We start from the raw sequence: 17,196 nt of genomic DNA, 5'->3' as shown, positions 1-17,196 counted from the left end.
TAACACCACCCATCACAGTCGAGCTGTAAACTCCTTATAACAGCATTACAGAGAAGTGACTTTTCTTTCCTGGAAGCTGGCAATGATGATCAATGGAGTGCAGTTCACGATTTAAAAGGTGGCATTTTTTTCTTACATGCAGGTCGCTCCTTAGCACACAGCCAAGCAGCCAGCACTCCCCTGGATCTACTGCCAAATGCCACTTGCAACCAAAGCCAACTCCACCTTTTGGGACAGGTTGTCCCGCGCAGTCCACCTTCCCATGGGACAGTACTAATACTCCTTCCAAACAAGGATGAGCCCAGGCTGTTCAGCAGCTCTGTTCAGCCCCCACAGTAGGGAGGTGAAACACAAGAAGACAGCCAAGACATTAGGTCTGGGAGGTTGTACCCTTCTCAGCCCCTTTCAAGGGAAAGGCGTGCTAGACATGGCCACATGGTTTCCTCAGGCCTTCTGCAGTCAGAAAATCTACTTGCCAGTTAGGAACTGAATCACAAGGAAGACTGAAGTGCTCATGATTTCTTGGCCATTTCTACTACATGTCTTAAGGGTTGTCTGCTGAGGAACAATTGGGAAAATTAATCCAAATTAACTAAAGTTGTGAGTTTAGCATGAATTCATTAAATCACATTAGCCTTGAATGGACACAGTTCTTCCAAATTAAAGCAACCCTTAGAAGAAAATTGAACTAAACTGAATTAAGGTCCTTTTAATTCTGAAGAACAGAGTGCCTACATGGGGTTTGATGTAATTAAGGAACAGCAGTCTGAAAGTGATGTCCCAGCCCTGGTCTCCCAGAAAACCTCTCCATATTAGTCTTCTCAGGAACCTATCATGCTCTCACTGAAGAGAGGTTAGGTTTCTTGCTTTCCATGTGGGTTTGGAAGCTGGGGCAGAACCTCACTGTACCAATGACTTTCTGCTGAAGCCCGTTCCTGGCCTAGTTGCTTTTTACCTTGAAGAGCTCTCCTATTGCTAGGGTATTTTCCCCTCACTCTTGTTTTAATGGAGAGCAGCCTTTCACATTCTCTCAGCCTGCATTTTGCCAGGTTAAATAAGCTACATTGTCTTAGTCTCCTCTTGTAAAATGTGTTCTGCCCTCTCTCTACCAGCCAGATACTTTTCTGACTCCATTTTGCTTTAATTAGCATAACTGGAACTATACACAGAATTGTACACAGAGGAAATTACAGTAGAGCCTTCTACAATGGTACTGATACTTCCCTGCCTTGGCAGGGAATATCCTGCCTGGCACCTAGGAACATAATTGCCTTTTATGCTGATGTCTCATATCGAAGGCTCAGTCATCACATCAGTAAATAATACTCCCACTTTTTCTCTTTTCCATTTGCTTTTAACTGATAATCGTATTGTTTTTAGGATCAATTAGTAGGAGTAACAAAGAACAAAGAATCTTCCCATACAAGCCAGCAGACTGTGCAAAGTCACTCAGACCAGCTAAAAGAAATAGAAATAAGTTAGCGCTGCACTCCCCAAACAATTCCTGCTGCTCAAGTCCTTCAGATTTAGTGTGGGTTCTATGATACGACTCCAAACCAGGTGCTGTGGACTTGTCCGTGGACTTCACACTGGTTCAATACACCCTCTTTCTGTACTGCAGTGCTCAAGACTGTCCAGTTGTTTCTGCTTGTTCCCTACTCTACTCTGTGTTGATCACTCTACTCACAAGTGTGCACAAATGTCCTCGTGAACATGATCCCTCACACTCCTACACCATATACCAGAGCCAGACATTTGGAAACATTTACAGTTCTGTCATTTAAAAAGTTTCAGATTAGCCACACTACATCTCATTTCTGATGTGGGAGGAGGGAGTGAGGGAGACAGGTTAGAAATTAATCACTAGTGGAAGTGAGACAATTGGGTTTCCCATTCAGACAAGCACTACCCATTGCAGGACACAAGTATATTTGCAGCGAATGTCACATGAATACAGCCAGTTTTAAAAAAAGAAAAAAAGTCTTCATACAATATGTATCCAAACTGGGGACTATATTACTATATGAAATCATCGTAGTGAACAGCAGAAGAAGGCAAAGAGGTAAATTATTAGGTTCTGATTCAACATACTATTATTGCCATTCAAGATGCCATTTACTGAGGACCAGGGTACTTCACTGTAAAATTAGACTTTGTCCTGGTAATTTAGACCCTTTAAAAATTTTAATTCACATTTTTAATGCAAAATCACTTAGACTTTGTCTGCTGTCAATGCTCCCATATAGAGTTCTATTGCCTATTAATGTACGGAAATGTACAAAAACTTGCAGAAGTGTACATCTTCCATGTTCATATGCAAGTATTCAAGCCAGAAGTTCTTGTGTGCTCATTCAACAAAGGAATAGAAACAATACCAAATAGATCTCTCTGACCAACCATAATTAAGTAATGCAGCCTGTATCAATCCATAGAGTAAATATTTTCCAAGAAGTTCACTGAATAAATTCAAATAAATTTGAGGAAATTATGATCCGCACAATTGATATTCCATGAGTAGAAAAGGAAGCTAAATTCACTGAATAAATTATGTGTTGTGAATTAGTCCCCCAGCTCTAGCAATTACTATGGCTAGATTATAAAAATGGATAATTTAGCATCAATAGTACTATTTTTTGTTCTGGGTACTTGGATAATAATACTTAGGTTTTCTATAGCACTGCTCAAAATAAATTAAATGACAGTCCCTTTTTTTCTTTTTACAGAGGAGGAAAATAAAGTAGAGAAACAACCGTCTTGGTGTCAGTGTGTACCAAACTTCCTGGTATGTACCAGCTCAGCAGACCAGAGGAAATACAACCCATGTCCCTGAACAGCCAGCTAGATCCTCCCTCCAACAGCAGCACAAGACCTAGTTAGGGCACAATCCCTCATGCACATCCCTCATCCCTCTCTATGAGGAGATGGCTGCATTCCGGATGCAGGAAGAGTAGGGATCCTATTAGCCTAAAGCAACAGGCAACAGTTACTGTTTGAAAGTGTCTCACCACATTTAATGGCCTAGTGAGCACTAAATTTGCCCTTTTAGAACAGGTCCTTTGGGAAAATCCATTATTAATTGTGATGTCTTCTGTAGTGTCACTGAACTATGATGTTCAGCAAACCATACACCAGTCTGAGGGGTAAATGACATATTTGGAGAGCTAGAAATAAGGTTGAAATCAGCCTGTTACCACAAAATGATTTTAGAAGTAATCTGCAAAATCTCTGCCTAGATCCCCACCGGTCTCTGTGAAACACCTCCTTCAGCATGACATGAACAACCGCTACTCTGTTGCAGGAAGGCAAAGGGTGGAGGAGGTCTTGAGCTGCCCACTGCCTCCCAGGGGAGCTTTCCTGGAGCAGGGGTGAGAGATGCCCAAACCAGGGGAGATGGGAGGGCTGGCTATGGGGCAGCCTTCCCTTATGCTGTGCCTGAGATGGCAACTAAGAAAAAAACTTTGTGCTGCAAAAATCATCAGTTTGGCACCTTGCACCAGCCTCAGAGCTATTCTGGTTAAAAGAAACAGGGCAATTTCCTGATCATTTCACTAAAAAGAAAATCCTGAGCCCTCCCAGCCCTGATGTAAAGCCATGGGTTAGTGCTTGTCCATTCCTCCCTTCCCCAGGTGCTGTGATGCTGCCACACGCGAGATTAACAAGGAGGTTATATTTAAACTTCCAAGAGGAGCTGCTGTGCGATTATGGGTCTATTTAAAATCCTCCGGGCAGCTGCAGTACATAATAACAAGTCAGCGGGAGGGAGAGAGAGAGGGGAAGGGGGGGGGGGGGGGGGGGAATGTCAGGAACATCTCGGATTGTCTCCAAAAAATTGATTGCCAGAAGAAGGCAGGGGGTGCAGTGAAGTTAAAAATGCTCCCCGCAGGGAGTGAAAGGGAGAGGGGGGATGTGCAAGAATGGTGCCAGCACCGGAGGAGTGCACTGATGGTGGCAGGGGGATTGGAGAGGCCAGCATGGAAAGCTGCCAGACCTGAAACCTCACTGCCTCGGGCAAGGACGTCATCCCTTAAACCCACTCCGCTTTCTCCGGAGGGCTCTGTCACACGCCACTGGGTGCCTGTCCAGGCTTCCTCAGATCACAGGCATTTGAATGAGTAAATAGCTATTATTAGACTGTCCTCTCCAGCCTGCCCACACATATACACCTTACCCTTAGGCCAGTACAAAACTACCCCCAAGAAAACACCCTCCCAGGGCTTTACCCAGCCCTAAGCTTCATTATATCCCTTGGGAATCTGTTCTGCTGTCTAAATTGCAACTAAAGAAGGGTTTCCTCATGAGACCAGAGCAGGGACCCAGCTATTCCTGCCTCACCATAAATCACATTTTATGGGGTTTTTGCCAACCCTTTCACCAGCTGCCTCAACCATCTTTTGTCATCAGGGAACAGACAAGATGGGCTGAGGACCCCTGGGTGCTCACCAACAAATGTTCTCGGCTCACCATGACATTAGAGTTCAGCGACATCATGTCTAGCAAAGTCCTGTGGGCAGAACTGGGGCAGGTGAGGCAATAGCAGCAGTGGCTGGGCAGATGGACAAGAGCCAGGTCCCAGTGCTGCAGGAGGCTGTGCTGGTGCTACCAGCCCTGAGCTGAGCTGAGGAAAGGGGCTCCCAGAACTCCACATCACTGAAGGATGAAGGCTAATTCATTCTTAATTGCAGGAGTGAGACCTTTCAGCCACTGGTGTGTTTTAGTTAAGTCCCACCTGATCAATCACAGACTCCCATCTAATGATTTCCCTTTGGTGGTATCTTAGCCTCCCACCTGCCTGCCCTCTCCTAACCAGTCAAATTTCCATGCCCTTTCAAAGACTTCCTGCAATCCAGCCAAGATGACTGCATTTCAGTGCTGACTGGAGCCTTTGCAATGCAGTCTATAAAACACTTTGGGAGCTTTCCAGAGGAAAGATGCGCGAGAAACATCAGTCATAGCCATCCACACACTTTCTCTGATTCCGTCCTTTGTGACCCTTTCCTAGTCTTCTTTCTTTCCCATCCTTCCATCCCTACACAACCATTTTCAGTACTGAAGCATGGTGCTACCAGGCATGGAAGGAGTGTCTCTCCAGAATGAGATTTGCCTCAATTTCCATCAGCGACAGAGGAGAAAAAAAATGTCCAAATTAAGCTGCTTGATTACTGAAATTAATCTTGTCACTTAGCATCTCTGTTCCACAAAACAGGGCCTTTGATTATCCTCCTTGTTTCAGAATATTACAAGCAGACGTTTATTAAGCAGAAGGCAATTCCTCCACAAGGAGAGAGGGGCAGCTGATTCCCAAGGGAAGGCTGCTCTCAGGATAAGAGATGGCCCCAGCTTCACCGGCATCCCTGGCAAATGAGGGGGTGCTGCTCTGACAACAGAGCCAGTGGTCCCCAAGGATTCTCCAAGATCCTCCCCCCAGCATATGATTAAGGACCATCCTGTGGTTACTGTCATAGGCCTGGTATTTATAAGGCTGACAGCTCTTGTAGCAAGTAATCACTTATTATTACCATCATCCTGACATCCCTGAAAGGTTGTGAGGTGCTATGTCACCCCTACTGGCTCTTTCTGAGCTCTAAGGAAATGCAGCTGCATGGGGAGCACTCCCCAGTGCGACCAGCAGAGCAGTGGACCTGCACGTAGGACCTTCAGCACCTGCACTTCTTTCTCCACTTCCTCTCTGGCTCCGTGCAGCATCACAAACTGCACGGCTGTGACTTTGCATGCCCGTGCATCACAGGTGGCTATGTGCTTTTCCACTCCATAGGCCACATGCCCAGGAACCAGTGCCTCACTGTAGGTATGCACTACTATCTCTGACCCCATGTGGTGTGCCATACTTGCTGGGATGGCTGAAGGGAGAGCTTAAAGAGGGTGGTGGGATGCCTCAGGGATGCTCTTACAGCACCCAGGGAATGTCAGGGCCTACCGGGAAGGTGATGCTATCCAGGAGCTCTGGAGCCCAAAACTGCCACCGCTGGTACAGAAGTGGGGTGAGAAAGGGTAGAAGCATCCCAGGCAAATCACTGGCAAATTTTAAGTAGGCTAAATTGATTGCTGGCTTTCAAACTACACTGGTCAAAGTCAGCCAGCACTGAAAAGTTGTAACATCAAAGATCAACCTTTATGCTGTCTTCCTTTTTGTTCCTATGCAAGGGATGTTTTTGGTCCTGCAGGCCTAATGCTCCCAATATTGCTACTGAAATTACTGTGTTCCAGTCTCTGTGCTCTGCTGTATCACAGTGACAGTGCTCCATCCTGCAGGAGAAATACAGATCAGAGGGAACATGATGGTGAGACCTTTATAAGCTTTAAATACAATTTTCACAGGTTGTTGATCTGGAAGCTGAAAAAAGTAGTTTTCAAACCACTTTCATGAGGGGACCTCAAATTACTTTCCAAACATTAACTAAGTAAGTTTCACAGTAGCCCAAATGCTCCAAGTACTTGCTTGCACTGACTGGTGAAGTCAAACTTGCCCAGCCTATGGCGAAGTATCATTATTATCTCTGTTCTACAGATGGGGAAACTGAGGCCCAGGGAATCCAAGTGATTCAGAGAAGGTCATAAAGATGAACTATGAGCAAAAGATAGGGTTTCTAGCTTTGGGTCTTCCTTAGCCTTCTGCATCCCCACTCTTTGCAATACAACCACTCAGCTTCCAAACTGCATTCAGCAGCCCACACAGAATATCAAAGATCTTAGAGCTAGTCAAACTTGTCTGAACCTCCAAAACTGTTCTGAGGGGCCTAGATGGAGGTGCAGATACAGGTGTATAACAAACTCTAATTTTAGCTGATTTGGGCTTGTTCATCCTTTCCTCCCCTAGGGTGGCAGGCAGGGCATACCAGCTGAATGAGAAACCGTGCTCTGATGAGGCATCTACAGGTTTGGTGTGGTTTTGTTTGTGGGTTTGCTGTTTCTTGGGTACCAGGGCTGCATGAAGCATTGAAATTCCACCCCGAGCAGCAGTGAGAAGCAGAACCTGGTTTCCATAGCACTGCCATGGAAACCGTGCTCTGTGAATCTGTGCCTTCAGGCCCCTCTGCAGCTGAAACATCTCTCTGCTCCTCCCCAGCACCCACCTCCACACTACAAGCCCCCAGACCTCCTTGTATGTCTGGGATGATTAAAGGGTGCAGTACATAGGAAAAGCAGGACCCTGTTTGGCTCCTCCCTGGATAATAATGTGTAAAAGTGTCCTTTGAAGAAAAATACTAATAGCATTCTTCCTTCCCCCTCTTCCATACATAAAAGTAGAAAAACCCACATTTAAAATTCCTCAACTTGAAATTGCACAAGTAAAATTTCATCTGGTGATATATTAAGATGCCAATGCAATATTCTCATGCAATGGGTTCATCTTCCTTTGTCTACCTGGAACACCAGCTTCCAAAAGTGAAGAATTTAATTAACTCTTAGAATGTGGAATAGGCTCCGCTTAATCTTCTGCTGTGGTTTTGTGGGGTTTTTTTGCTTCCCATCCCATGGCTTATGCTAAGAAAACTCATGACAAGGGATCCATAAAATGGAGGAAGAAGTCAGACAACAAGTGCATTCAAGGTATACTTGAAGTGCACACTACAATACACATGGAGCTGACATTTTAGCATCTCAAAGAGATACAGCCTATGAGCATTAGCAAGCCATCTCCATCAGCTTGAAGACCACAGGTCCACCTGACATCTTGATAGGTCAGTCCATAACAGCCTTTGTCATCATGAGGAGTTTGAATTGTAGTGCTTAGACCTTTTACCCCAGGAAGAGGGCAGGAAAATGAAGGTCTAAATTTCAGACAGCACCAGAGAAGCAAGTGAGAGTCAAGACCTAACTGACAGGGAGCAAAAAGCAAAAGCTTCTTCTTATGACTCTCCACCACAGGTCTTGAGGGAAGAACCGTATCCAGAGTGAGAGAGAAACCTAGTCTCTCTGCTTTACCCACACCCTTGTCTCTGGTACACTTCTGGAAAATGATATTGTGTTGCCAGAATAGGCCAGAAAATTTTGTTCCAAGTGGGCTGGAAATCACCCACAGCCAATGATCCAGAGATGGCACTTTCGTCTGACATGCACGGAGTAATGTGAGCCCCTGAACAGGAGAAGGACCGGTTCTGACTGGCTTAGGTCAGAGTCCATCAAGGTCACAGACCCTCACATCTTCCTTTCCCAAGTAAGTGTCAGAATAACAGCAATCAACAAATATCAACATAATACCAAATTTTGCATATTTATAACCTGTCCACTACCTACTCAAACAAGCACATTGTGCTACTCTTTGAGGTGACCTGTGCTGTCATGTGAACCAGCTCTCCTCCACGTGCAGAACAGTGTTGAGTCTATCAGTCACGTCGTGACCAGGGCCACATCTCTCACCTGCTGTGACTGTAACTCATCTGCAGCGTTGCTGAGCAAAATGACTGATTCGTTGCGTTCCCTTACAGAGTGTGAAGAAGATCACCTGTCTTCCATTATATGTGTCCACCTGACCTGACAGTCTCCTACAAAAATATTTTCCTGTGTCACCAGGCCCACCCTTAGCTTTTCTTTTCCAGTATGTATGTGCATAATATCATTTCATGAAGAAAGGAAGCTTCTCAGACCCCAAATGTTTTGAGCTTTTTGGTTTGCCTTACTAAGTTAGTTCCTTCATATAACTAACTACAAAACCCAAGTCACTTTGACCCCACTTCTGGACTCCAGTTTTCTTTTAAACAAAAAGCCTGCAGGAGACAACTCTCACTCCACTGATGCCATGCTGTGATTTAAAAGAGCTTAATACAGATCAAACTGTAACTCCTGTCCTTGCCACTCTGTTCTTTATTATTTTAATGAGGTTTTCAACCCATCTGTTAAATCATGGGTGAAGAAAACTAGCAGTTACATGTCAAAATCCACGCATACTACTTAAAATTTATGCCTACCAAACTGGCCTGTAGTCAGATGTTACTAAGTCAGGTGTACCGTGTCTGGAAAAACAAATTTGGTATGCATGATCACCTACTTAGCCAGAGTGTCTTCTAATAACGTTAACTCGAGAAAGTGAGAGTAATAGCTTAGGACAAGTACATACTGAATTTTTTTATCTTTCTATTGTTTTGTTTGTGTTTTTTTTCCAGGCAGCGAGAAAAGACCAGTAGCTACTTTGCTGTAAGGGGCCAGTTTTCCTTGTACCACTAACTCCTTCACTTGAGATGGCCTACATTTTTGGTATATGTGTGAAAAGCTTTGACAGCCTCTTCAATATCACTGCTCTTCTGAGCTCAGGATAAAAACCTCTTTGGCCCCTCTCAAGTTCCTTTTAAATCCCTAAATTACCTTCATATAATCTTCAGTCTCTCATCTCACATTCACGGGAAATCTTGCACAGAAGTGCTGTCAAGACCAGGGCTGCTGAAACTAAATGAGGCACTGGTATTTCTTACAAAGATTGTGGTACTTTTTCCTTGTCTATGGGGCAGTATTGATGATACTGTGATCTACCTGCATTAACAAATCTTCAGAGTATGCCATTTACACTACACTGGTACTGGATCCTCACAAAGCTTCTCAAATCACCTGGTAATTGCTTTATGGTGTTCTAATGCAGCTCAGAATCTCCACTATCTGAATGTTCATGCCTTCAATATCAGAATTCCTCCCCTCACAGTAGCAGAAATGGATCTATTTTAAAAAACTTATTTACTTTTTTAGATCCTTTGTATCCAGCTTTACACACTTCACTTCATCACCTGATGATTTCCAGAGGAGTAAAATCTTTGATTTACTCTAATCTCCACTTATGACCAAAAAGGAATTTTCTAGGGTCATGAATCATGGGATGACTTGGATCATACCACTGTACCCTGTAGCCAGACAGCTTCCATCACCCCAGGAAAACATCCTTAAATGGTACCTTGAGGAGACCTCAGCTTAGCTGATTTTGAACCTGACAATTCATTACGAATCATTCCTTCTCAAGTTTGTTGGGCTTTTAGCCATATTTTTTATTCAACCACTTCCCTGCAACAGATCAACTCACCCCCATACATTCTGAATTTCCCTGCTTTATCTCTTCCTTCCATTAGTTTTTCTTTCAAGGCTAATGCCATTTTTTCTGGCATCAGACTAAATATACTCCCATGCAACTTCAAGAAGTATCCCACTTGCTTTGATGCTGAGAACAAAATCATCTGCTATTGCAAAACTGTCCTTTGCAGCTACAAAGAGCTGCCTGGTTTTAATGATGATGTTGGCATCTTCTTTAACTATATTGGGAATGCATTTGCAAAGTAAAGCACAGCACTGCAGTTCTTACACCCTTTTCTCAAATGTCGGCACTGTGTTGGTTATTGCTGTTTGCTGCAACATCAGTAGTTCCCTGTGTCATTTTTGGTTGATGCTGACTTTGAAGCAGGAAGGTGGCCAGACCACTTTTTGCAGATTTCTCCTTTTGCAGCATATCAGATTCCTTACCAAACCCAGACTTGCTCTGGAATCAGTGATTCCTCCCCTTGGGAAATTCAGAGTACTCTTCCAGGGTTTACCATAGCAAGCTTTGTGCTCATGTTCTCTTTCTGGCGACCCTTGATGAGTTTTGCCCCCTCCTACCAGCATCCAGTCTTTTATCAGGGACTGGGTTAACCTCTAAGAATTGCCAGATGGTATCTTCATCCTTTCTGCTTTCACAAGCCCTCTCAAGTTTCTTGTCTTCTTTTTAATACTCTGGTTCAAAACCATAGGTTGAGTTTGCAGTGACTGCAGGTTCACTTCATTTACATACTCCCATTTCAAATGAAACCTTATTTGGCTGAAATCCCCTGAGAAAAGCCCATGCTCCCAGCTACTCATGCTTTTCATTTTGTTTGTAGGTTTAGGGTCAGCTACCATACGATTGTTCCCATGCATCACCTGCATTTCCAGAGAGATTCAGCTCTGGCAAGGCTTTTGTCTGCTCTGTTCTCTACTCAGCATGTTTTCTTAGCTCATTTTACTCCTGATGCCATGTGCTTTCCAGCAGTCACTCAGCGCCAAGGAGCCAGCTTCATTCAGCATCCATTCACAGGCTGCTCCACAGGGGTAAGGAGAACATCCCTGTAACACAACAGCTGGCTACAGCTGGCTCCTGCCAAAGCATTTTAAAGTTGCATGTCCTCACAAGCCCTGGAAAACATGTCCTCTGCGCAAGGGCTTGCTCAGACAGCTCAGAAACATCTAGTTAAAAGCCATCAAAATTAAGCACACATTACAAATCAGCATTACTCTTATGTGTGAGATTTGCCCATACATGGCCTGTTTTAAAACACATTTCTGGTGATGGCCAAGACCTTCTTGGAAAGGCCTTGTGATTACTCCATTTTCCAAAGTCTTCTGGTCATGCAGAAACACAAGCAGATGCTATTGGTGAGCAATTGGCCATCCTCGTTACAAACTTTGGAAGCAGATTCCGTCACCCATGCACAGCTGCAGAGTGGACTCACTTTAACAGGCATCTCTGGCTCAGTTATTTTATCAGCCATGCCACTCACAGAGCTGTTATTTCTGCACTCCCATAATCCCTGAGTATTATCCATAGTAATGTAGTTTAGGCTGACATTGCTTTGCAGAATGACCAAGAAGATCTGCAAAGGTCACCCTGCTCACAGATACACAATGCGTCAAATTGCAGATAAGTCCAATTGCAGAAGGTAAAATTATAAGCATCCCAGACAATCACCATACAGAGTTCAAGCAAAGCACCTCTCCTACCCACCATGCTACTCATCAGGACTTGGAAAGAAGCACACAGACATATATGGGAAAAGGATATAACTCTTTCATAGGTGTGGTTTAGGTATCCAGGCCCAGAGAGCAGCATGTCGTAGCAAAGTCAGAAAGCATCCTTTTTTTTATCTAGACTCTCCTGGACATGTATTTGCAGGCACAAGTATACAGACACGACATCTTGGACACACACAAGCTCCCACTGAATGCAGCAGAATAGTATGTTATACGTCAGCACTGAACACTGAGTGCAGCCCCTCCCTGACATACCACGAGCATGTCCTCAGAATGGAAATCTCTTGCTTCTCTGCCTGTTCTGCCCCTTTGTCCTGTCTGCCTTCTCCAGATCTCCAACAGCTTCAGCTTAATGTTTTCTCATTGCCTGTAGCAAACACAGCCTCCTTCTCCCCAATATTGCTTCACAGACTGTATCATCCTGCATTTACAAATCCCTACTGCCACCTCTCCTCCCCTCCCCCGACAAGCCCCACAGACCACCACTACCCCTCAGAAGAAAGGATACAGGTCCTCAGCAAGGGACGTTGAAATTGATTCAGATGAGCCCCAGACCAAAGGGGGAACTTCCAACAGAGAAAGAAACACCAGGGGAATCATGCATACTAATTTCCTGCCACTCCACCCTCCATGCTTTCTGTAGGTAGCGAGCTCTTCTGCTTTGTCCCATCTTACCCTATACCCTACAGGATTGGGAAGCATCGGTGGGGGGGGGGGGGGGGGGGCGCGGCGGGGGTAGGAGGGGGCGGAGTGAGGCCAGGAAGGCTGCAGGCTACCAGGATCGAGAGAGTTTTGATGGTGATGGACCCTGTGTGTGGGGGGTTTGCTGATGAGAAAGGCACCAGAGCAACTTAAGGGGCATTCTTAAGTTTTTGTCTGAAGGGGCACATGTGGGTAATTGCACTGCATTTCTTGAGCTGGCAGGAAAACAGAATTGGTAGTTTGTAGCCAGAGGGCAAAAAGTTCTCCCATCATCATGTGCAAAAAGTCAAATATTTGGCATAATTTACAGAAGAGAAAAACTTGACAAACTCCTTTTTAGGACATCACAAAAAAAGATTAGGTTTTGTAGACTGTTGCCTACTCAGCTGTTAGGTGAGGGATCTGGAAGAGCCACATAGCCTCTCTGCAGACCAACCAACCTGCCTCATTTCCATCCACATCTGTGACAGGCTTGACACATTCCCAGGGGACATTTCAATACTGTGGAATCAACATTTTCCAGCAGAAAATTGTCCCATTGGAAAACCTTTCAGGCAGTTCTACTATACATTTAGAAACATTTCATATACACCAGTATTCTGAACATATATTCACACACTATATACATTCTGTCATCTTCAGATACTTTAAGTGCCCATCCCCAAAGAAAGAACAAAGTAGAACATGCCCCTTAAAACGCCAATCACAGCTCAAATGACAAATGATTAGCATGAGCTTTTGCAAGAGGAACTCATAAGTGGTCTCTAATTTTCATTCTTTCCCAGCATCTCCATCCAAAGGCTCTGGTTCCTTCCTCAGTTTTGGTTAGCAGCATTTAGCTGCTTTGGGCTCTGGTCCCACTGCTGACTGCATAGCAGTTTCTGCCGTGCTTGTGAAGAGCCTCAGTGGAGTTCATAAAGGTCTGCTGAGGAGCTGGAGACATATGCATTATATCAGCACTCAGAATCCAAGTGTGCCATCCCTTTACACTTTCAGCTGTACAGAAGTGTGTGATTATTGCACACACGTACTGGATTGCAGTCTCAGCTTCATCATTTTTTGAAAGCTCTCCTCATCCCCACAAGCTCCCTCCTGCGGGACTCCATGGCTGGGAAAATTAAAATTTTGTTTCCTTCAAATGCTCCGTCTCTGTTTTCCCTAGAGGCGGCTACAATTCTTTCTCTGTGATCTGAAATTGCAGCACTAATTATATTTCCTATTTTGTTCACTGTAGTTGACTGTTTTGGCAGTCATCCTGTAGCAGTAATCCACACATAAAGAATCATCTTGCATTTTTCAATTCAATTTAAAGGGAATTGTTTCCCAAGGAAAGCAAGGGGTTGAAAATGTTCCCCTCTGGCACAAACTTGAAGTACTTGGGTATTGCATGCAAAAAATTTACCTACTTGTCCTATTCATCATTACATTTCACAAGCACTGGTTTAAATCTTTTTGCACATCTAGGGAGGCCTGAGAGTTTCTTCATGTTGCGTTTCCCTTAGTCCTCCCTCAGTTCTCCCAGCCACTCAGAGTGAGAACACTAGTTCGTTCTTTCCAGGTGATGCTCAGAGCACCAGTGCTCCTGTTTTGTTCCTGTTTTTTTCTGAGGCTATTTGTTTGTTCTAGACCAGGAGAAAGGATGCAATAGAAATTAAGGCAGAGGTGCAGCAGAAGGCAAGGGAATAATTATTCATTCTTGCCATTAGCTCATTCTCTTGGACTGATTTACACAAGATGCACCAAAGTTATGCTTCTAATTATTTTTGCTGAAATACCCAGAAGCCTTTAATAATGGCATTTACATGTATAATGTAGCATTATTAATGTTAAACAAAGCCTTTGAAATCCCCTCCATTCTGCAAGCCCCATACCCTTTCAGAACAAATTATTTTCACAGTAACCTCTCCCAGATACAAAACCACACCACGACTATTTTGTTAAGTCCAGATACATTTTCCTGTTCCCCATTCATTTTCAATCTTACTATTCTCTAAGTCATGAACATACAAGAGCAGAACAACAATTAAGATGCTGGGGCCAGAAACAGCTAAGGGCAGGGCAGAAATAAAACAAGGTGACTAGAAATTCAGCCTTCAAATCCTGCACATTCCAACTGCTGAAGCTATCTCTGCATTCCAGACAGGGCAAGCACCTGAAATAATAGCATCACAAGAAAGAGAAGTTTCAGGGTATCTCAGGTACAACTAGAAGAAAGTGTGAAAAGCTTAGGAAGCAGAACTAGTGTTTGGGAAGCATCCCACCTCCACATCCCAGCACATCTGAGTTTTCAGCCATCTTTCCAGCTTGCACCACCAAAACCTGCTCATCACCTGAGGAAGCTTCCGATACATCTGTTGCAATTATAGGAAGTCTTAGGAGTTTTGTTCTGGTTTTTCCAATTGCTGTCTTAATTGGCTTTTCCCCCTCCCAGGCATGCAATGATTCAGGCATCAGTTGTTTCTACATCTCCCCCTGTGACCCAGCCGCTGCTCTGCTCAGCAAACCAAGCTCTCTCCAAGCCATGCCCCACACCCTGCTCTCTGCTAACGGGGCCCTGCTCAAACATCCCTGTGCAGCTGGGCTGGCAGTGCTGGCATGCCACAGACAGGAGGCTGACAGTAACATCAGCTATTCAGCACGTCACAGCTTCCCAGGGATACAGGATCTGCTCCTGGGTCAGAGCGTGCTAAACACCTACCTGCTCAGCATCACAGCTCAAAAGCTTGCAGTGTGCTTGCTAGAGGGACGCAGCAAAGGGACAAGAACCTAATAGATCAATGCCAATATAAACTGAGAGCTCAGGGGAAAAAAAGGAGTCACAAAGAGTTTTTGTACCATAAGGGCAGTTCTAGAAAGTTTTTGCACCTCAGACTCACAGATCACTTCTGCAGCATCTTAATGCCACTTCATGGCATCACAGAAATGCTGGCAGGACAGGGTCTTGAAGGATCCCCTCGTAATGAGACCATCACCAACACTAAATCTAATCAGCTGTGGCTGACCCTGGGGCCCTCATTCCAACACTGCACTAGCCTCATACTGGAAAATTTTCTTCTAAAGTCCAAAGAGCTACCATGGCCTCTCATTACACTGTCTGACACTACCAAGAACAGTTTGGCTCCATCAGCTTAGTAACTGCCCTTCAAACAGTGATGGGCACTTACACCTCTTACCCACATCTCAGAGGGCAGAGCCAAAACGATCCCCTGGGACAGCACAGGGTATGTTGTATCCGTGTCAGGGCCAGCTCAGTTAGACGCTGCAAGTGATACCTATGGTACACAGATTTTCCTTGTTTCCACTGAAGTGTCTGTTGAATTCCTTCCCCAAAGGGATGCAGAAAAGGCAAAAAAGGTATGAGGCTGGATGACACAACTGGAAAGGTCTTCCTGAGAACCAACTAAATAAATTGCAGTTCTCCTGCAGAAAAGTGACAGCTGGGGGGAGTATGGTGAAGACTTCTAAGACTTTTGTTCCGGTAAAAGTATGAGGGGTTATCAAAAGAATGCCAGGTGGCAAATTTCCAACAAAGAAGAACTAATTCAACCCATAAGCCGTTAAATGGTGAAACTCCTTGTCTTTTGGATGCTAAAAATGTGTATAGGTTTGCAAATGCCAAGAATTTGCACATGGGTAAGTGTATGGAAGAAAAACCCCATCCAGTGGTACTAAATACAAAGATACACCGACTAGCTTATAAAGCCCTGAACCATAACTCACAGGGTGCTTGAAGAATATTTGGAGGAAGTATCAGCAACTGATCTTCTTTCAGTTGCTGTTGGATGCAGAACACTGGGCTAAATCAGCTTTTGATCTAAACCAGTTCACACATTGCAAAAAAGTTTCTAAATTAACATTTACTGGACAGCTTTAAGTCTACTGGGACAGTATAGCAAAGTCCCTACCACCATGGGTCAGACCAATTTACAAGTCCACCCACCTCTTTTTATTTAAACAGTGCATCATTAAACAGAATCAAGACTTTTGTCTTCCTGAAGAAAAGGAGTGTGCCTGATCACCCAGTCAGTCCAGCAGGACATTACTGATGTCCCACGGCAGCCAAAAGTGCAGAGCACCTGGGATTGAGCCCAAGGACTTCAGCCATGGCATATCACTCTGCTGTGCTCTTCACTTCACAGCCAACTGCCCCCAGCTCCAGAGGATCTTTTATGAAAAACAGCAATGCCAGGACAGAACAGGCTTTGAGGCCAATCATCTTCTCAACCAAAATTTACACTTTCATCTCCACTCCAAACATTCACAATACATTATTTTTGCCCTCCCCTGATTTTCTGCCTTCTGCTATACATGAAAGTCCCAAAGTATACCACAAGGTTAAAAACTGGTCTTGGGGTAGTAGCCCGTTTGTCCAGGGGAAGAACGAGCAAGGAAACTTCATCACATCACCTTTTCATTTCTGCCCTGATGTGTAGAAAACACTGGACCATACTGCTCTGCCATGCATCGCCTCACACTGTCATGATGACACTCCTCTGGGACAGCAGATCTGCTCCCAGCCCCCGACATTACTCAGCCACCCAGACCTGCCCACTATGGGCATGTCTCCATTTCTGTGAATTTTCTACTGCTTTCTATGCCAAGTCCTTTCTCTTCCTGCTCCCTTGGGTCAGAGGCATAGCCCAGGGAAGACAGTTTGGCTGGGGGCATCCCTGTGTCAGACTAATCCCAGCTGCCACAGGGGCCCTGGGAGTCTGACAACAGACAGAATAAACC

At 44.6% G+C, this 17,196-nt stretch overlaps 1 protein-coding gene across 2 annotated transcripts in view; it reads right to left on the bottom strand.

The window, feature by feature from the left end:
* Window positions 1-17,196, bottom strand: part of GRIN2B (glutamate ionotropic receptor NMDA type subunit 2B) — a 262,368-nt gene that overhangs the window by 170,069 nt on the left and 75,103 nt on the right. The window lies entirely within an intron of this gene.

This window comes from Falco punctatus (assembly GCF_963210335.1).
Source record: "Falco punctatus genome assembly, chromosome: 6".
In the NCBI taxonomy this organism is placed as follows: Eukaryota; Metazoa; Chordata; class Aves; order Falconiformes; family Falconidae; genus Falco; species Falco punctatus.
The sequence above is the reverse complement of the archived record's forward strand: the minus strand, read 5'-3'. Positions and strand labels throughout refer to the sequence as shown.